At 35.3% G+C, this 22642-nt stretch overlaps 1 long non-coding RNA gene across 2 annotated transcripts; it reads right to left on the bottom strand.

Annotated features, from left to right (window-relative positions):
* Positions 1-4375: 4375 nt before the first annotated feature.
* On the bottom strand, positions 4376-21464 carry LOC141422559 (uncharacterized). 2 transcript variants are annotated; one of them, XR_012447191.1, is made up of 4 exons: positions 19504-21464; positions 18874-18997; positions 13592-13705; positions 4376-12995 (listed from the first exon to the last, which is right to left on the bottom strand). It is a non-coding gene; the product is annotated as an uncharacterized lncRNA (long non-coding RNA). The 2 variants fall into 2 exon arrangements; XR_012447190.1 differs by having other exon boundaries at positions 18874-21464.
* Between the last annotated feature and the right edge of the window lie 1178 nt (positions 21465-22642).

Genomic DNA, 22642 nt, shown 5'->3' with positions numbered 1-22642 from the left:
GGAATTTTTTGGGTCTTTTAGGTATAAGATCATGTCATCTGCAAATAGGGATAGTTTGACTACTTCTTTTCCAATTTGTATTCCTTTCATTTCTTCTTCCTATCTTATTGCTCTGTCTAGGAATTCTAAGGCTATGTTGAATAGGAGTGGGGATAGTGGGCACCCTTGTTTTGTTCCTGACTTTAGGGGAAATGGTTTCAGTTTTTCCCCATTTAGTATGATGTTGGCCATAGGTTTGTCATATGTCCCTTTATTATGTTGAGGTACATTCCTTCTATTCCTAGTTTCATCACAGCATTTATCATGAAAGTATGTTGAGTTTTGTCAAAGGTTTTTTTATGCATCTATTGAGAAGATCATGTCTTTGCTTCTATTAATACGTTGTATTACATGTAATGCCATTTGCATATAATTTGCATATGTTGAACCATTTCTGCAATGAATCAAATATTTTTAAAGTATAGATATTAACTCAGCAATATTCCTTGTTTGCTATTTGCATTTTAATGTAAGCATTTTTGATAGACAGAAATACCTTTCTTTTTTCATTTTTATGAAGTCAAATATATTGATCATCTCCCCTAAGCCTTCTTTAGAAGTCCTTTTACATCTACAGAGCAAGCACATATAATTAATATCATCTTTTAAGCTTTTATGTTTCAATTTTTTTCTAGTTATCCATTTCTCCCCCAGGGATTTATTTTGTATATGATAGAAAAGGATTTGCTAAACTGATCTTTCTCTAAAAATGCAGAACACATGAAAAGGACAGTGAGTTTTAACCTAAAAATCCTCCTTAATAACCTCTCAAGGCCATAAGTTGTGTATTCTGTGTGATATTTTTTAAATGTTAAGTAATGTCCTTGTCATTTCAGAAACAATAACAGCTGTCCCTGCTGGTAATACTAAAATATGAGATAATGACATTCTTTATTTTAAAAGATGTATCAATGTACTTCAGATATTTATTTGAATTGGTTAAATTTTTACTACTGAAAATTCTTGAATTTAAAAGCAAATTGTAACTTGGTCTTTCCAACTATCCTTTCCAGTAGCCAAGGGCTACCAAACTGATATAGCTGAAAATAAAGTTTTTATTTTGATGTAACCATTCTTTGGAACAAGGAAATTTCCAGGCATCCTTTAGGGTTCAGAAAAGACTGTGCTCATTCTACCTGTGACTTAAATAAGACACAATTTAATTAACTAATAGCATAGCACTAGTCTACTGACATGCTCTTGATTTAGCACAGCCACAAATAATTGAACAAACTTTCTTAACTTTTTTATGCTTGTCAAAAATTCAACATAAAAGAACAAAGTAATAGTGAAAAATAAAAACATATAAAAAAGAAAAATTTTCAAACTTTCAAAACTAATAAATTTTAGGGTAAAGGTTGACTTCTGTATCAAATATGGATTTTTTTCATAGTTCAGGGCCCTAAGTCCCTAGGGTAACAGAAATCTCAAATACAACATATTTTCTTTTACTAGCATTTTCTATTTCTAATCCTGTTGAATTTCTGTTCTAATAAAAATATGGAGATTTATAAAGCTAGTTTATAAGATCAGATAGTTTTCATGTGCCAAAATATTTCAAACTCCAGTTTTGCTTTTAAAAAAAAATCAAATCCATAATCAACTTATCCTAATTTTTATCAAAATGAAAACATTTACTGAGGAAGGGAAATGACTAAGAAATATGCTGGAATTTCACCTTTGTCGCTTTCACTTAAATCAAGTAAAAGAGCATCCATGTGGCTTTCAAAGGTACAAATAAAACATGTTAAGAATTTTAGCTGACTTCCTAATGACTGGATTTGTTCTTACAGAATATTAACTTTTGAACCATAAATCTACCTTCCATGTTAGAGACTTGGCATCAGGGCATTCAGCAAAGGTTTAAATGGTCCCGCTCAGAGGATATCCTTTGGTAAAGGACCTGAAGAATGTTGAATGACCATCAAGTGACCAAGTAAATCATCTGAGAATTCCATCATGTACATTTCATGAGTGTGCACATTTTTGCACTTGGTTCTGATTCCCCAAGAGCAAAGAAGGGCTTAAGAAATGAAGACTTGTATTTCATCTACAAAATGATAAAATACAAAATTTTTTAGTTAAATAATCTTTTGAAACACTTAATTTGAAATATTTAAACAAAAATAAAAATGATATATACAAAGGGATCACTTATGCAATACTTTAAGAATCCCCTTGTTATTTAAATCAAAAACAGCATAATTCATGAGCATAGGCTACAGACTATACATGATGTCACCAGAGTGCATCAGGTGTTTTTGCTGAATACTTATTTTTTCATGCTTGGCCTAGAAAACAACAGTTCTTTTCCTTGCCAAGTTTGAGCATTTGGCTTTAAAATCTTGATTACATTTGGGTCATCAATGGGGACTATGGCAGTGAAAGTAAAACTGTGTTATGGTGCATTTTAAGTGGTTTATTTAAATGCTTCTTCTGGTAAGCTAATAATAGCTTTGGATCTACAAAACGAATCCTTTTAGCAGTAATTTTTTAAAATGTGCACAAGTGTCCAGAATTCTGATCACCTGCATAACATCTGAGTGTAATGACAATTTTAAACCACTTTTAACTGCCAAAGTCCAGGTTCCCTTGTCACTCTAGAGCTGAAACACTTAGGATAAATTGGAGGGACTCTAATAACTTTAAATCATTGTGTCCTGCACATGCTCAGAACCGGTCACTTTCAAATTTGAGAGCATATAAAAATTTGAAGAGCTTCAATTATTTTAAATCACCATGTGCAGCCTAGAGAGAGATTTTAAATTGTTGTAGTGCCTCACATTTTTTTAAGCACTTCAGTTTGGAAGTGAGTCAAGCAGCATTCCCGTCTGGAAGCTCAAGACATACTGGACTGGTTTGACTCCTTAGAACTAGAAATATACACCTCAAAATCAAAGGACGTGTTTTTTAAATCACAATTTTAAAAGGAGGGGATCTTCAAAAAGCCATAGAAACACTCTTTTCCAATTAGGAAACAGCAAAGTAAAAAATGTGGTGATTCTTAGGCCAGACCAGGGAATAAAGTTGCAAATGGTATTTTGCAAGCAAGCAAAAAATAAAAAGTCTTCCTTAAACTTAAGGCAATGCAATAGATAAAAGAGACAAAAGCTATACAAATGCAAGAAGGATCTGAAAAGACAGCACACAAATTCATACACTCTTACAGCCGAATTTTAATAGTAAAGGCATTTCCTTCACCTAGCTTTTCTTTGCCTTAATTTGCCCAGCAAAGCTAACTTTCTGGTTCCCTCATGGATGAATGATTGTACAGCCTTATGTTTTACCAACACTCTTGTGCCACTTTCTGTATATTCTCTTTGTTAGATTGTGGGAGAGGGTGAGCACTTTGACATTTTACACGGCTCAGAGTTCACTTTCAACATCCAAATCCTTAAAGAACCAAAAAATTATATCAGCACAATCAGGCTATTTAAAGATGGCCTTTCTTCAGCATTTTCCATCTTTTCATCTAAGAAAAAAGTTACAGTCTCCCTTGTTGCCTTTGGGTTTTCACGTATTTTAGGCTTGGCACTGCCCAGAGAGCAGGACACTCTTCATAATTCTGCGTCAGTGAAAACATAATGTCCTATAGTTAGTAGGGGAAAAAAGGGTAAAGGAAAAAAATGAAAGAAAAAGAGCCCGAAGGCACTGGAATAATTAAGCAAATGCAGTGACAGCTGTGGCAGGTCTTAGGCAGAACTGGCTCCACTGAGCTGAATTAATGACATCAACAGCCCAGTATCTCCATTAACACTTGATCATTAATTATTACCCTCTGACAGTAAGAGCCTAAACCTTCTTAGGAGTGGCCTGTTATTAATCTACCTTACCTGCCCTCCACACTGACACCTCAGCACAGTTAGTGGAGCTGGTTTTCATTTCTTGTTTTTTTTAAACTTCAACTATTGCTTAATTTACTTGGATAAACAGTGGTGACCATCAGATTATAAAGTCTGCTTTGGATTACTGGGTTTCATGTTCTTTCATCTAAGACAGGGAGGGAACCTACCTGGAATTGCACTGATGATTCTTTGTCAAGTTTAGAAGGGTCAAGAGACATAGTTTACCTGAAGAAATGCACAAGGCAGCAAAGAAGTAAATCATTCACCACGGTCCCCTTACCTGGCCCCAAGGGGACAAGAACTCCTCAGATTTCCTCAGAGTCCCATCCTTAGGACCAGGATATGATGAGTGGACAAAAGTGTCAAAAACTTGTTCAATTAAAATGTTAACCCCAAAAACAGAGTTAAATTTTAGGTATATATGTACCTAAAATATTTCCCTCATCGAATTTGGATTACCCTAAAAAAAAATCACATTAAGTTTTACAATGAAAATTTCTTATATTTTGCCTTTTAAAAATTAAAGATTCATCTTATAAATATAGCTGAATGTTTCCAGACAAACTTTAACATTTAAACTTTAATGCAAGAGTGCTACTATTAATATATACACACAGAGAAAGAGAGAGATTGAGAATATAAAATTACAGGATTAGTAAATTAAATAATCAATGAGTCTGCTAATGTCTACCAATATCTCAGTTTCCTCTTCAACAAGATTTGTTCTTACCACTTAGCAGTGTGACTCACTCACTGGTGAGGGAGAAAAAGATAGGAAATGCAAACACAAGCTCATGTGTGAAGCTCTCTGCAGCAGACCTTACAGTATCAGAGTGATAATTAACCTTCACCAAAGAAGACTTCATAAAAGCCTAATACATTAATTTGCTGATTGTTCTTTTCCTGTTAGAGACATAATCCAGAGATCAGTTGCCAGTCATAAACATAGACACAATGTAACTTAATAGAGTATCTGCTCCAGCTAATGGTCCTAAGGGCACTGAGAGAATCCCAGAGCTTCTAGGACTATGTAGTATATTTCCCAACCTGCAGAGAAAATTTGTTTGTGAGGGAACAATACTAGAATCAGATCAAACCAATTTTCTGTCAATTCTGTCTTCTGTAGGGCAGACCTGATACTGGCCCCAGTATTGGTGAGCAGTTGTTCTAACATGATTAAGAGAAATAAATAAATCCAGATTAATATATATCCCACTCACTAACTATACACCACTTATTATATCAATGGAACCCAATGTTTTCTATCCCCCCTTTGCTATCCTAACCCTCAAAAAGAGCCTTTCTCCCACATAAGGACGAATCTCTGCCCTCCTACCAGATTTACAATGCCTTGCAGGTTAGTCCTCTACAAGGATCCTCCTGGTTCCTTTGGTCCATGGGTGTGATTCAGTAGGTCTCTTTGTTGGAAACAGTTATTTAGGAATCATCATTATTCAGATATCACAACATGTAGAATGAAGCCTTTGATTAATACCAGTACTTGACTTTCCAATAAAATAAAATTATAAAATGAAAGACATAGTGATTTAACTCTATGAATTCTAGTGCTCTCATCTGGGAAAGTACTAGAAAAAAATAAACAGCACAGCTCCCTGAAAGTATAAAGTTGAGACATTTGTTGAGAGATATATGTTTGTGTAGCTAACACCGGCATAGTGAAGGAAAAAGCTAGAAAGAAGAATAAGTAACCAGGAATAAATTCCATTTCATAAAAATTAAAACAAAATCTTGAAGTATGCTCAATTGTTTTCAATAACTTTCTCATAACTTCACTCTTGTCTTCTCTTTTAATGTCACTCTAAATAGTTTCAAATTATGTAAATAATATAATTCTGAATTCATTTTTCCCTTTTGCTTGTCTCCATAATTGTAATGTTTTGTTGTCTTGGATTCTTAAACCTGTCCTATCAAATTTCCTCTAGCTGGTTGTAGAAATTGTAAACTTTCTACCTGATATCATTTGTTTTAATTTTTCCATCATGGTCCTGGCTCATAAATCACCCTGAGTCACTCCAGTTCACATCAGAATCTCCATAAATACTGGCTTCCGACAATTCTCCTACCGTATATAATCAACTCATATTTGAAAACACTTAGCAAAGAGGAAATTAACGAACACAGAGCATTAATTTGCTATCTTCATGATACTTATAACAAAAGGAACCATATTTTCTATGTGTGAGCCTTATAGAAAAAAGCCGCTATATTAAACACTCCTATTATAGTTCCTTATTAAATATTTTCCTGAATTTTCTTCATCTTATACTTCACTCACAATTGACTCTTTAAAGAATTAAAATCTTGCATTTTTATTACCTCTTGTTTTACATTTAGCAAAAGATTACAGAGCAGATATTGTTTGACATTGAATTTCTGTTAACCATGTCCTCCACTGGAGCATAGTTGTACACATTGTTTCAGAGCTAACATAATGGGGAATATTTTCAAAGAGGGCTGTGTTTCAAGCCAGATGGTTTATCTGCTGAAACAATTCTCCCAGTAGAGAAATAGTGGCTGCACAGTTGCAGTAGTGTTCATAAGCCTAGTGCAGTCGATTCATTTGGCACCCACATTTTGGAGTCAAACAAAAGTGTGGTTTGTGTGAATCTCAGACTGAGATGTTCATAAGTGAAAAAGAGTTTTCTGCAATTGCACATTGTGCTTTATTGTAAAGGCAATGGTGTGTTTATATCATAAACACAATATGTAAGTATGATATAATTTTTGAATATATATATATATATATAAATAGTTTCACACATATGATTCAAAGGGGCAATGTTAGCATAATTGCTTCCGAGATGATCATAGTCTGGTTCAAAAAGAATCAAATTACCTGTGTGGAAAGAAAATGTACCAACAAAATTCAGCCCTACTATGTCTACTAAGATTTAAAGAAAAAAAGATTAAACATTTATCTTGGACTTTTGGCAAAAATCAGCTGTTACCTATAAGCAATCAAGGTTACACCAAGTGGTCTGTCGATACCGCCACATATGGCTCTTCCTCCCTTCTCATACAGCTCTGGATTTAAAATCTTGATTAAAATCTCTTGATTTTCAAGGGCATCTTAAGGGAGGCCTTAATGGCTCACAGAATTGTCCTCTCTAGCCAACAGTGACCTACAGAGGTGTTGTGTTGCATGTTGGGAATCTCATTCTCCCTTGTCATAGGAACAGTCACTGCCCACACTATAAAAATAAAACAGAAGAGTTAGAGGATTCCAACAGGGGTTTACCAAGTCCTAAATCGTCTCAAGCATGTAGAGGGATGGGAAAATCCCTGAGATTCCAGAGATTTAAAAAAAGTAGCTCAGGGAAGTTTCTAAATAAAGAAATTCTTGGGTATGTTGGGGAAGTTGGCAGCAGCCTTACAGTTCTATTCCTTAGAGACAATTTTTGCTTGAGTTAGCAAGCGAGCAAGTAAAGAATGTATGTGCATGGATGTGCCCTTTTGTGTTGCAAGAGCACAATGAACTCTAATGACTATTTGGAAAGTAAGATATCATAAAATACATTATTCTCCCCCTAATCACCTTTATGTCCTGTATACCCTGTAGTTCATTCATTTTACTTAAACAAACTATGTTATCCACTTGAAAAAAGATGGAGAAGGAAAAGGACTTTTAAAATAAAACCATGAAAATAAGATTAGATCTCTGAATCCACAAAGTGAGTTGATACTTCTACACACACACACACACACACACACACACACTTTATGCCCCCATAACAACTCCAGTGCAAGAGAAAAAATAAAGGGAAATACTAGAAACTCAACATCTTGAAATTAACAGGTTACCTGCAAAACCCCAGGACTCTGTAAATATCCATATATTAGCTTGGAAGGCCATCAAGAATGAAAAATTCAGATCAGAAATTTTTCAATCCAAATTAATCTGTATATTGAATCCAAACAAATGTTAAAGACACATGCCAAGATGAAAATCTTTATGTTATTGTTTTCAAAACAGTACTTGTGGGCAAATAAAAATGAAAAACATAAACACCTGCTAATTACCTGCATCATTTGGAGGCTACCCAAGATATTTCAACACTATTTTCTCCTTGGTCTCATACATGCTGCATCTTGATCTTTTTGAGTGAAGACTCGGCAACATGACACTTAGTGTAGATATTGGTTATGCTCAAATGGACATAATTATGGGACTTTTCTAAGTGACTGTTTTGGGGGTAATTCTCATTTTTCTGCTCCTTTTTTTTGAATCAGTTCATGAATGATGCTATTGACTATCAGGAAGCTTGTGGGACATGGTGGTACAGATCTGATTGCATTCTTAACAGAACTTTTGTGACTATTTGGTGGATGATCAGATATTATGTATCTTAAAAGAAAGAAGAATCCCATCAGGGGAGATATTTAATTCATCAAGTCTCTATGTGTAATTAAGTCCACATATCTTTAAATATACACATATCCTGAATACCAGGAGAACTGCCAAGTGCTTCAGCACATCATTGGGATGGTTCACTTGTTTGCTCTTGACATTCATATCACTTCAAATGACTTTACCAAGCAGAAACCAGAGTGTATTTGGTAAATAGTGTCATCAGATATATATATATATATATATATATATATATATATAAATCCAGGAAAAGAGCTGAAAAACTCTCAAGGGCAAATTGAAACCAATTCACATATTTGTAGCATCACAAGCAAATTGAGTATTTCCAAAAGTGAACAAATGTAATCACTCATGAGGCCAAGTTAAGTCACTACATATCTCTTAGAAGATCATTTCTAAAAGTTTACATATAACAATGTGAACTACAATTAAGATTTATAAATGATATATATAAATGGAGAAAAAAAAGACTAGTGACTTGGTAAATTAATGTATTTGCAATATAATTTTCCCTAAAGAAAGAGCTCATATTTTCAAAATGGAAAAATCCCAAAATTTCTTCAGCTATAAAAATTTAAAGAATATTCGGGGAATCAGGAAACAAATGAAAGCAGAGGGATTCTTCACAATTATTTGGATAAGAGGCCTAGGTAAACTTTTTTTTCTTCACATATTACCAACTTTTTTTTTCTTTTCTTTTTAGGTTCTAGGGATTGAACCTAGAACATTATCGTGCATTACTGTGTTTTAGTTACACTGATTTTTTTTTTTTTTTGGCAGCACTGGGGTTTAAACTTAGAGCCTCACACTTGCTAAGCAGGCACTCTACCACTTTGAGCCACTCCACCAGCCCTTTTTTGTGTTTGGTATTTTCAACATAGGGTCTCGCAAACTCTTTGCCCCAGCTGGCCTTGAACTGCAATCTTCATGATTTCTGCCTCCCAAGTTGGCAGGATTAGAGGTGTGAACCACGGAGTCCAGCTAATTGCAATGATTTTCAAAGTAAGATCCTCAATCCCTGCTCACATAAGGATTTTGGTTGCATGGTCCTTGAGTTATATATGTATACTTTATAAATACATTACATATATGTATATATATTATATATGTATATATGTGTATATAAATGTATGTCTAAAGAAATTCTGCATATATGTGTGTGTGTGTCTATGTGTTCCTTCTTTTCTTGTGATGCTGAGGATCAAATCCAGGCCTCACACATGCTAGGTAAGCACTCTACCCTTGAGCCACATTCCCAGTCCTTACTTTAGTATATTGTCACTCAATACTATGAGTCACACATGCCAGTATTCACAGTTATGCAGGTAACACAAATGGGAGACTCATGATTTGAAGCCAGCCTGGGCAAAAAGTTAGTGAGACCCTATATCAACAAATAAGCCAGGCATCATGGCTCATATCTGTAATCCCAGCTAGGAAAGAGGAAGAGGTAAGAGGATCATAGTCTAAGGCCAGCCTTGGGCAAAAAGTGGTAAACTTTATCAGAAAAATAAACTATAACAAAAAGTGCTGGGGCGCTGGCTCATGTGTTACAGACAAGAACCTGAATTCAAACCCCAGTACTGGCCCCACCCATGAAAAAGAAAAAAACTCTGAGTCAATTTATCACAGGTTAAAAGTGAAGTTATAAGCAAAATAATAGAGAGAGAGGGAGAGGAAGAAGAGAGGTTGAGGAGAGGACTAACCAAGTTTTTAGTATTGGAATGATTTTTAGAATGTGCTAGTTATATGTTCTGAATATGTTCTGTGGGTACCTCCCAGTAAAAGAAAAAGCTACCATGTTTTCTACCCTATATACTATCTGTGATACCCTTCCAATATCATAATTTCAGAACCAGCCTGGTTTCCAACAGGGATGCCTCCAGGCTGTATGGGTCTGCCAGTGTCTTTCTAGTCTGTGATTTAGTACTGCACTAGCCAAGTGTGCAAAACTAGTCATGACCTGAGCCATGCTTGTGCATGTGGGCTGAAGTTTCCAGGTGGCCTACATGCTTTATGACTATGCCTGGCCTCAAAATAAAAACAAATTGACAATCCCTCACCCCACCCAGGTCAGTGCCAATTTTAAAATAAAATGTCTAGTGGTGATTTTTGCCAATGCAAACTGCCAGACTCTCAACCCCCTTTACCTACTAAGCAGACAAACCAGCAAAAGCAATGTCGACCTTGCTAGCTTCCCCAAGAATGTTTTAGAAGGCACTCCAAATACCATGTTTATTCTATGACAGCTTTTGTGTGTGTGTGTGTGTGTGTGTGTGTGTGTGTGTGTGTGTGTGTGTGTGTGTTCATTAGGAAACAAAAGATCTTAATAGCTAAAGAAAGTGGTCATTCTTCCCTGGGTACTTCCCAGGATCATCTAAAATCATTTTCCATAGATAACACACTGGCTTGATTATCAAAAGAGATGCAGAAGTGTAAGAATTTCTTTCTTGCATCTACTATATCAGGGGTAGGTTTAGGTTTCCTACTACTTCCCCAGGGAGCAAACACCTGCCTCGGTGATTCTTGAGAGAGACTTCTCTTCCTTTTTCCTTTCCAACTTATAAATAACAGCAACTCTTGGCCAAGGTGTAATTTTTTAAAATGTTGATTTAGGCCATGTTTGGCTGTATCCACTCCTGTTATTCCTTGGCAAGCGTGATCAATCCCTGCCAGAATAAAGTGCAAGTGATTTTTGCATTGCTCTGGTCAAAAGCACTTCTTCCTCTTCAAGACTACCAGTTCAAGAAAGATTGCTACATACCACGTATTCAAAAAGAAAAGAAAAAAAATCCAAAGTCATCAATTCCTATTTCTTTAAGGTTACAGACAAGCTGAGCTGACAAATGAAGCCTTTTCCAGTCTTACTGAGCTGCCCAAAATGACTAGTTACCAAGTTAGCAAGAAGACATCTTTTATGTTCATCACCAGGCCTTTGTGTCACTTATGCACACACCTCAGAACTATCTGTATTTCATCAACAATTTTCTTCATGTATTATTTAATAAACTGCTTAGAGCATACCTAATTGCAAACATTTATTATAGAATTCACCCCTAGAAATGTGTGGCAAACACTAAATGGTTTGCTACCTAAAGTTTTAATGAGTATAATACCTCCAGCCCATAAGCTTCAAGAACGTTATCCTTAATTATGTAACATGGGTATTTTACTGATATCTGTTAACTGCTCAAGCAGCTGTGGTTTTCTGCTTTTTTGCACAGCTCAGGAGGAGCAGTGAGTTCAGTTTCCCCTTTTTGGGGGGTTGCAAAATCCATGCCCCAAACAGGTGTGTGCAATCACGAACCACAGTGATGAACCCAAACTGCTGCCTTTCTAAAAATTCCACCAGCCAGTGACACACGCTGATCAAGGTTGCACAACCTTGTTTTCCACCGGTTATTTTGATGATTCATTCCCCCATGGGGAGGTGAATTTCAGCCATTGTTTCTTTGCTCCTGCTTCTGATAATTAGAGGAATCACTTCCTCATTTTGATTATTTCTCTTTCTTGTTCTTGCTCTTCCTCTGTCCCTCTTTCTTTTTTTAAAGTGAATTCTGAGCTTTTCAAAAGTGTTGCCTGAACTGACTGTTCTCTTCTTTATGGACAAGAATTAGGACAGTAAAGCCGAGATAGAGAGATAGAGATAGAGAGAGAGAGAGAACTCTTCAAGTTCTTACTTCACTAAGGTAGATTCTGCCTAGATGACATGTAAGTATAAAGTAATCATTCATTAAAAATATAAGAACTCAAACCAGTAAACCAGGCTGTCCACTTCCAAGGTGACTTTGGAAAACTGCACGTGGATGCTATGGATTGCTCAAGCGTTTTTTGTGGAATTGACATCAAAGCCTCCTGCATATTGTATTAAATGGCAAATGTGTGTCCTCTTTGAGGGACAGTTTTGTTTTTATAAATACGTGACGTTTATCCAGAGCCAAGTTTGATGATAAGTTAGTCAAATTTTCCTTTAAATAAAAACAAGTTAAATCATAAAATTTATTATCTGTGAGGAATGAAAAAAGAAATCCAAAGAAAATTTCAAAAAAGGAGACGCAAACAACTTTTCAACAGTGGCAATGTAATCTTCCCAATGTGACTATTCTGAATTAAAAAAAAATTCTTTATGCTTGCTAAAATTATATAATAATTTTACCCCCATTTTGTTTTTTTCAAGAAAATGCAGCAACTCTATTTTTCTTTATTAAACAATTGAAAAATACAATAAGAATATGCTACAGAAATTACTTTCCTAATTAATGCCACCTAAATAGGCACAAAAGCACATCAGTTCACTTCACATTGCTCTAGCAATATGGATTTTCTTTGTACTAGAAAGTATGCTCATAATAACAGTCCAAGCTATGGAATATGGCAGTGCAAATATTACAGCCTACTTTACCACTTACTGTCTGTCACCTTGAGCAGGTGACTAGATCTCCAAGAACGTCAACTTTCTCCTCTGTTCAATGTGAAAAGTAATACAGGCCTTACACAGTATAAGGATTAAAAAACCACAGGCAGAATACCGAGCATATAATAGATGCCTAAAACGTGGCATTTTTCTGACCAGTTATCATGACATACCAATGTTCTCTACTGGAGTGTGAGCACCGGAAGACAAATACCCTGTCTCAGCCATGTCTGTTATTCAGCATCCAGTATAGTGTCTGGTCCATAGTAAGGCTTAACAATTGCTTGTTGAACTAGGTTGAATAGATCTAAAATTTAAAATTGGGGATAAAATATATGATTATAAGTGAGTTTATTGTAAAATTACTCTAGGAGCAGTGTGATTTGATTTAGCTCATAATATACCCCAGGTTCACTGGCAATCAAAAAAATATATAATCATTATACATCTTAAAGCTAGCTTTTTCATGTCCTCTTTGGTGCTTTAAGAAGTTCATTTGTTATTAATATAAAATTATTTCATTACAAGTAATCACAAACGAGCTTTGATGAGGTAACTGTAGGGCGATTGAGCGGATAATATAGCAGAAGTCATGGACTAGCTTCAGATGGGCAGGTGGTGGGAGGAGAACTTTGGATAGGAAGAACATTAAGCCACTACTTCTATAATTCTTGGTAGCTGCAGGGGTGTGGCCTCCATAAGGGTGGCAGAGCACTGAAGCAAAGTCACACTTCCCCAAACACAGAGTCACTGGGGTGAAATCTCCTCAACCTGCCGTAGATACAAACCTAATGCTCGGCCCTCACAAATCACCCATGCTAAGTGACTCTCACTTGTACTGTGCACTTAAGGCATTACACAAAGAAATTAACACTTGATCATTTTTTTCCTTCTTTTTCCTACCTTCAGGCTACAATTTTTCAGAATTCAGATGACTGAAAAGAAAATATTTCAGATGAGACAATCAGGCACAGCAGACACAAGTTGTCCTTTGTGAATCCAAAGCAATTGCCATACCTGCAATAAATGCAAAGGTAGAAAGATGGGTTGTCTCTTTCAAATAATATCATAATAAGAGAAGGTTATAACTACCCTATGACAACCAACAATCAAGTCTACTGAACCTTGTTATATCTCCAGTCTACATCAAAATCAGAAGAGGAAATTTCTAAGGGAACAAGTCCATAATCCAAGAAGAATTGATAATGCTCATAAAGGCCTTTCAGGCCAAACAATAAAAGTGCAACATGCACAAGTATTTTAACTCTTCACCATTGGTGAAATTCCTCCTCGAAGTATTCACTGCTGAACAATGCTCATTTTACTTCTTCTGAAGCACCTGGTTATAAAGCACTTAAACAGCACCTTCAGTTTACATACAGGTACACTTCACAAAACGTTGCTTTGTCATGGCACTTAGAGAAGTTAGATAATCGTGTTTAGGAGAATTACAAAAAAGGAACAGAAACTTTGGAGTTTTTTTTTTTAATCTTAGGTTGGAATCCCATGACCCAAGATTTTGCAAGTCCCAAAAGACAGCTCAGGCAATGAAGAGTCTTATGATACATTACTCTGAAATCTCTTAGTAGCAAAACCCTTGATTCATAAAGGAAAATAAGAATACAAATAAAATGGAATCTTAGATGAAATCAGGCACGTTCACAGTGCTATGGTTGTAGACAAAATGGAATCTTAGAATTAAATAGCAAAAGGAGGAATATACAGGCTAGGTGGCCTAACAGTTCATCATACCTAATCTCCCATGTCATCATTCCTTTCCCCTGACCATTTTGATATTTGCCTTGAATACCATTCATTTTTCAGAGGATTGTCATAGTTGGAATCTTAAGGGTTGGAAATGAGGAAGGAGTGTGGTGGTAACCCTGGTAGACTCATCAGCCTGGCCTTAAAAATCTACTGTTCTCTAATTGTATTACTGAGATCCTAATCACCAGCCCTCCCAAAATAAAATCTCCCATTGTTTATCCAATGGAATAAACAGTTCCATTTTTTTTGTTACTCAAGCCAAAAACTTTGATGCATTATTAACTTCCCTTTCTCTCTCATACCTCATATCTAGTCAATTAATAAATCCTGCTGACTCTGCCTTCAAAATATATCCAAATTTGACCATTCTTCATTACTTCCTCAACCAACAACTTGGCCAAAGTCACTATTACTTCTGTTGCAGATTGTTGAAGAAGGTCTTCGTGGGTATCCTTGTCCACCTCCAGTCCACCCCTAATAGAGCAGGCAGCTTGACCCTCAGATTGACTCAATCTGAGTCTATCTATGCCTTCTGAAATTACTCAGAGGAAAAGCCAATGTCCTTTCTGTGACTTTAAAGTCTTACATTATCTGTCCCAGACACAGCACCACACACATTACCTCTCTGAACTCAATTACTCTCCCTTCTCTCTGCTCCAGGCACATACACCATGGTACAATTCCAAGAACAGAACAGATCCTTCTTTGCCATTGCGCAAAATGTACCCCTTGCTTGGAATCACCTCCTAGGTGACCAGTGTACCCTCATTGTCTTTTTCTCTAGCCTGTTACCTTTTCACTGGAGGCTTCACTTACCATTCTAGCTAAGATGACATTATCTTTCCCTGGCACCTTTTATTCCAAGCCTGCACTACTGTTTTAGTGTTAACACAATTTCTATGTAATAAGTCATACTATGTTTCCTTTATTTGTACTGGTTATTGTCTGTCATCCACAGGAGAATATAAATTCCTCCATGGCAGGGATTTTTAAGGGTTTTTTTGTTTGCTTGTTTTCTCATTTCTGCTATATACTCAGAATAGTTCCCGACATGTGCCAGATTTTCAGTGCATATTTATGAATGAATAAATGACCCTTCAGGCATTGCATCATTTGCAGAATGCATCAATCCATTATTTATAATTGATTTTTATTAATGTGGTGTCAAGATTATAACTTTGAAATAAACTATTTTTATCCATCTCTTTTCTAGAGGAATTCTGTTGCATGGTGCTTTACCTAGGGGAAGAGGCTCATCAGAATTTTTTTTTAACTTAGGTCACAAGGATTAAATGATATATGTTTTAAAGTATTTTTAATGTAAAGTAATAAAAAGGTAAAATCATTTTCAAATAATGGAATCTATAACTAAAAGAACCTAGAGTTGATTGAAAATTCATTACAAAAATCTGAGAACTAGGTAAGCTAGGTACATTAATTTAAAAAGTAAATAACTTTCTTTATAGAAATAATAACACATATAGAAAATGCAGGGGAAATTCTTTTGAGAGTCAAAAAATAGATGAAATATTATAGGTAAAAATATTGAGAATGATGTAAAAGCTGCATGAATAAAATATTAAAATGTTATTAAGAAAGGCAAAGTAACCGAAATAATCAGAAAGATCTGTCTTCATTACATTATTCAAAAAATAGTCTTAGTACTCTTCAAAGAGTAGGATACCACACTAGGTTCCAGGGATTCAACAGTGAACAATTTTTGTGATTTCTCAAAGGCACTGAGAGTTCATTCCCTCCTAAACCAAACTCATAATGCTGTTCCTCCAAATACAGTGATATCCCTGTGATTCCATAGCTAACAATGGCTGTGTACACGAAGCAGGATACAGAGTGATTTTTGACACTACTTTTCTACTTACCATGCAAATCAAAGCAATTTTTTTTTACCATGCTAACCAGCCCTATTGACTTTCTCTCTTAAACATTTTTGGAATATGTCTGTACTCTATCTCCACTACCTGCAACTGAACTTCAACCATCATTGTCTCTCTCTAAATCATCATGGTGATAAGGCTCTCAGGACCATCTGCCCCATTTTCAAACAGATCTGCCAGGCGAGACGGGGAGGGGAGAAGAATGTGATCCTTTCCAAAAGAAAACTTTTCAAGGATTCTTCATCATTCTGATCTTACTCAAACATCAGTCCCTTGGGGAAGATATTCATGAGTACAAACAGGTTCTCTTAGTACCATGTACTATTCTAGCTTGCTCCCTGACTCAGCTGACATTTTGTTGTATGATAATTTAATAATTTTCTGACAGTCAACTATAGGCTCCATAAATATAGAGACAGTATATTTTGGTTCTTCTTCTATTTCTAAATACTCGCTCTGTAAAATATGCACCCACACACATATACATGCACCCACACACACACACATATACACACACAATAATGGAACTAAAGAACACATGGACATCTTTGGCATGTGGCTTTCAGTACACAGCCACAGCACTGTGCAACCCATTGCTCTGCACGTCCACTGGTATAAGCAACGTCTTTCAAAATCCAAGGCAATGCTTCTTCTCATTACCTGCCCTAAATCTCAAAGCAAAAGAAACTGAATGGTTGAGTATTGTGTTGATTCAGACATTGGAAAGGAACTCTGCTCCCACTGAGTGGCAAATGCACGATTAGGTAAGGGAAAAAAGACAAATCCTTGCTCTCGTGAGTCATTCGACATCTTGTCAAACCCTTATGCTCAGACAGTGTGACTGCAAGAGATTCTTGCAAAATAAGTATAATTTCCCAAAAGTGTCTAACATTTCTCTTCTATTCATGTTTCAATTCATAGCTCTGGAGGTACTCACAAATGGACAGTACTTTACATGAGAATTTTTCACATGAATCAACTCATAAATCAACTCATTAGTTTGAAGTACAGAGAAACAGGAACCTCTCTCTATAATACGCTATTAAAACATTTTAGAGGAATTTTGAAATGTACATCAAAATTTAAAGTCTCATACTCTGGTAAGGGGGGTATATGCTTCCTATTTGGTTCTGTCACTTCCTTGCTATGTGATCTTAGGCAAGTTCTTTTCTTTTTATTTATTAGCCTATTATAGTTGTATTAGGGTTACATTGTGACCTTTACAAAAGTGCTTACAATTTATCTTAGTTAGATTCGCCCCCTCTAGCTTTCTCCTTTATCCCCTTCTTCCTTTTCTTAAAACAGTTTCAACAGATCTCACTGTTCCATTTTCATCCATGAATACACAGTACTTCCACCATATCTTTTGGGCAAGTTTCTTAACCTCAGTGCCTTGATGCCTCGATTTCCTCCTCTGTGAAATGATGATAATAATAATAGTACCTATTTCATTCATCCTGAAGTTGTGAGAACTAGCCAGGTTACTGCCTGTAAAGCGCTTATCACAGAGACTGGCCCAGAGTAATAATATGTGACAACTAACTACTAGACATCACCATCTTCTTTGTCCTTCCACAGCTAAGATGCCCCACTACTGATGAACAGATGAAGAAAATGTGGTATTCATATACAATGAAATTTTATTCAGCTACAAAGAAGAATGAAATTTTGTCATTTGCAGGTAAATGGATGGAACTGGAGAACATCATCTTAAGTGAAATTAGCCAGGTTCAGAAGGCCAAAAGCTGCATGTTTTCTCTCACATGTGGAATAGAGACCTAATACAAATAGCATAATATTATGAAAAACAGGTCACACTAAGGGGAGGTCATATATGAGAGGGGAGCGTCAAAAAAGGAAGTTAAGAAGTGAATATGGTTGATGTACTCTTTATACAAGAGGAATATAGAATTTTTAAACCTGTTGAAACCAACATAAGGACGGGACTAAGGTAGAAAGAAGAAAAAACAGAATAGATGAACCAATTTGGGTTATAATACACATATATGTGGGAATGTCAAAGAGACTCCCTGTGTAGCTATCTTAAATAAACAAAAATGTCATGCATGTTGTAAATGGAAAAATTCTATCTGTTGAAACTATTCCAAGAATGGGAGGAAAGTGGATAAAGGAAAATGTTGGAGAGGATGAATTCAAGTTTGACATATTTGATATATTGTAAGAACTTTCATAAATGCTACAATGTATCCCCACCTAGCACAACAATAAAATGATAATAATAAGATATACCATATATGCTTATAGAAAAAGATGCTCATTATAGACTATTTCAAATAAAGATATTTCCAGAAAAAATCTGTGGCATAATTTTATTTTAGTACTATCTACAGTACATATGTGTGAATATTACGTGCTTATACATAGTTAAAATAGAAAATTTCCACAATGATATACAAAATCTATTAAAAGTGGCTACATGCAAGATAGCTGAATTAGGAGAAGAATTTTATTAGTCACTTTATATTCTTTTATGCTATCTGAATTTTTAACATAAGCACTTACCAATTTTATTTTTTGATATTTTAAAATGTTTTTGCCAATTTCAGATTCTGGAGTTATTGATGTTCTCCAATCCTAGGACTTGTCTTTTTGACACATCACATAATTTCCCATTCTCCTCTGCAGTCTGGTTGAAATTGGAAGTAACATGTCACTCTTGAGACAATAGAGTTTAGAGGTTGTTTGTTATCACATACTCTTATCTTTTTGTGACCTGGCAACTCTGGAAGTCATATGATGCTACAGATGTGACTATCGAATAAAACACTACAGTTTCTTAAAATAATTTAAGAAATGCTGTATATACTTTTCTTTTACACCTTCCACTCCTTATGGGAACTTCTATTATATTTTTGTGTCTTAAGTGGATATCAAAATGGAATGCACTATTGAAAAGTTCCAATAAGTATTTATTAATGATTCTATTCATTGTTTTCCTTCCATATTTCCACACATGGAATATTATCATTTAACTTGGAAAGTCCATGGCATACTATTGAAATGTTTGACAAGTATTTTACTTTCCATGTTTGAAAAAAGATAAGAAAAGAAAGAAAAAATGTAGATAACCATAGAGCATTTTTCAAGAATGAGATGCATTTAGATTGCTTGATATTTTTCTAAATTGCAAACCTCCATGTGCAGCATGCATCCAATAAGTAAGCTTCAAGGATCTATTTGTACAGGAGCTTGGAACATATAGACAACTAAGACTCAGAGCCAGATCTTGTCATATCCCCAACCTAATGAAAGGGAAACCTGGAAAGAAATAACCAAAAAAGATAGCATGGAGTAATAAAACTGGATGAAGTAAGTTGCTATTCCTTATGATTTAGGGAACTGTCAAAAAGAGATTTTTAACCACTATGCAGGAGTTTAAGCCACATATGCTAGAAATTTAGTTTTGATATTTGACAATACCCCAAACAAAGGTTTGAACATTTCCAGTTTTTATTGAATAGGATAAACTGAATATTTTTGAGCTATGTTTGCCCATATTTTCTCATAAAGATGTACTTCTGTTTAATTTGGCTCTATCTATAGTTAAATATAAGTATTTGCACTGCTGTTTGAATTATTTGATTGCTTCTCATTAGGGATTGGTAAATAGTGGTTTAGTATTTTAAACACATGAAATTCAGTCCAAAATCAGATTTATGTCAGTCTGGTAATTTAATTGAAAGCAACGGCTACAGCTAGAGAGCTAGAGGTGTGATTGGATTGCATATTGAGCGGTAAACAGTGGAATGATGCTTACACAGCATGTTTGCCTCTTATCATGTTTCACCAGTCAAGGTATAGGTAGAAAAACTACAGGTTAAAATTGCACAACAAAATAAACATAAATTACATGAAACCTGATATTCGACATGTGTTTTTCCCAGTTACCTCCTTTAACAAAATCTTTCCTGCTCACCTGAACTGAGCTAACTGTCCCCCCAACAATACCACAAAACTTTAGTTGTTATTTTCTGTGAAGCACATGAAATCTCAGCAGGTGAAAGCTAAAATTTGTTAAGTGTATGTAAGTTTAATGTCGTGCATTGTTTAATGTCCTGATTGTTGGACCATCCTGTTTATTATATGGTCTTAATCTTGTAAATATTTAGTATCACCTGGTATGGTCATCTATGTCAATGGTTTCCACCTCATTTCAAAGACTACTAAGTCATATTTTTCTGATCACTCACATTCCTATCTGGTCACACTGTTGTTATAGATCTGTTCTTTATTTTTCCTTCATGGTATTCTCTTTCTTAGACTCCCAGGATTTCTAACAGAACACATAAATGTTTTCTGGTCAGCCATTTAATATGAATTGTGTTTTTTTATGTCTCAAAAACAGCCTCCTAATTTTATTGTCCCTACTAATTAGATCTCTGAATCATTCTTCATAACTAGAACATATTTATATCCTTAACCCAGAAGTAGGACAATCTACTTCTTGGATATTATTCTAACAAAGAAAAATCAAAGGTAGATAAAGGCATCATTGGTAAGTGTGAAACACTGGAAACAAACTAAGTACCCAATAAGACAGTATGGTAAAACATAATATTATACAGTCATTGAAAATCATGTTCCTGAAGATTGATAAATGATATAAGAAAGTATTCCCTATGTGTTATTAAATAGCAAAAATAGATCATATTTAAAATGTTTATAATCAGTATGATCCCAAGTTTATAAACATATGTGCAAAGAAGACAGAAGCATATACAACAAAGTATTAACACTTGTGATTTCTGGAAAATAAGAGAATAAACTCTTAATTTTATCTTATACTTATTCTAAATTTCGTAATTTCCTCTTTGGATAGGTAATTTAAATTCTAATACTGACTTTGTACATCTTTCTCCAGTGTTTTACTAAGTCTAACCAGTAAGTGCCATAATTTCTTAAGTAAAATGAAGCAACTCATTCCATAAGGCTCAACCACTATTTAACTCAGAAAGGAAAATTATCTTCAAATACTCACACTCATCCAGGTCAGAAAATAAGAATTACTCAGAACCCTGACGTTGACACTAAAATGTGTCTATCCCACACAAGGCAGTCAAATGCTGACTCTTCAACTGCAATGGCCCTGTCAGTTCCTGTTGATTCAGATCCTCTTTGGGCTTGCTGTTCTAGTCAAATTTAACTGTTAAAAAAAAAAGATATCTGCTTTAGTTTCTCTGCGTTAAGGGCAACAAATGCTAGCTAATTTTTTAGGTGCCTTACCTATCCTCACCCCTCCCTTGTGTGCTCTCGCTTTTATCATGTACTCAAAGTCCAATCCCATTGTTGTGTTTGCCCTTGATCTAATGTCCACATATGAGGGAGAACATATGATTTTTGGTCTTAGAGAAACTAAAGCAGATACCTTAAAAGCAACTGAGGCCAATAGGAAACGGGGACCAGGAACTAGAGAAAAGGTTAGATCAAAAAGAATTAACCTAGAAGGTAACACACACGCACAGGAAATTAATGTGAGTCAACTCCCTGTATAGCTATCCTTATCTCAACCAGCAAAAACCCTTGTTCCTTCCTATTATTGCTTATACTCTCTCTACAACAAAATTAGAAATAAGGGCAAAATAGTTTCTGCTGGGTACTGAGGGGGTGGGGGGGAGAGGGAGGGGGCAGAGTGGGTGGTAAGGGAGGGGGTGGGGCAGGGGGGAGAAATGACCCAAGCCTTGTATGCACATATGAATAATAAAATAATAATTAAAAAAAGCTACATATGAACCTACACTTTGCATTAATACCCTTTGGCTAGAGTGGGACACTACAGGTGAAGATGTGGACTCTTGGCATCACAATCATCCCTCAAATGTAGGGTCTCCTTCTAGACCTAATGTGCTCCAGTCCTTGGTGCCCAGACTTCTAAGTTATGTGAGCTGATCTATTTCAAGTACAAAATAAGGAACCTGTACAGTTAAAAACTTAATTTTGTTAATTTCCACTCTCACCATTATTTTATGTAAAAGATGAAATTTTAACATGAAAAGTAAAAAGGTCATGATTTCAAAATAAAATAATCAGCTTCTCAAGAAAAAATGATGTTTTAGCCACACACTAAAACATGCAACACCATCCAATGAAAATATTATCACCAAACAAAGGTGATCACAAACATTTTTTTGTTCCCCCAGAGCTGACATATTCCATTATGTAAAAAGCCACTTAAAAACATTTCACTTTTCCAGAGGGTAAAAAAAAAAGAGTCAGCAATATACCTAAGAATATTTATTGCCCATGCCTATCATTACAGACTTGGGGGTCTATT

Source organism: Castor canadensis, chromosome 4 (genome assembly GCF_047511655.1).
Source record: "Castor canadensis chromosome 4, mCasCan1.hap1v2, whole genome shotgun sequence".
NCBI classification, from domain to species: Eukaryota; Metazoa; Chordata; class Mammalia; order Rodentia; family Castoridae; genus Castor; species Castor canadensis.
The sequence above is the reverse complement of the archived record's forward strand: the minus strand, read 5'-3'. Positions and strand labels throughout refer to the sequence as shown.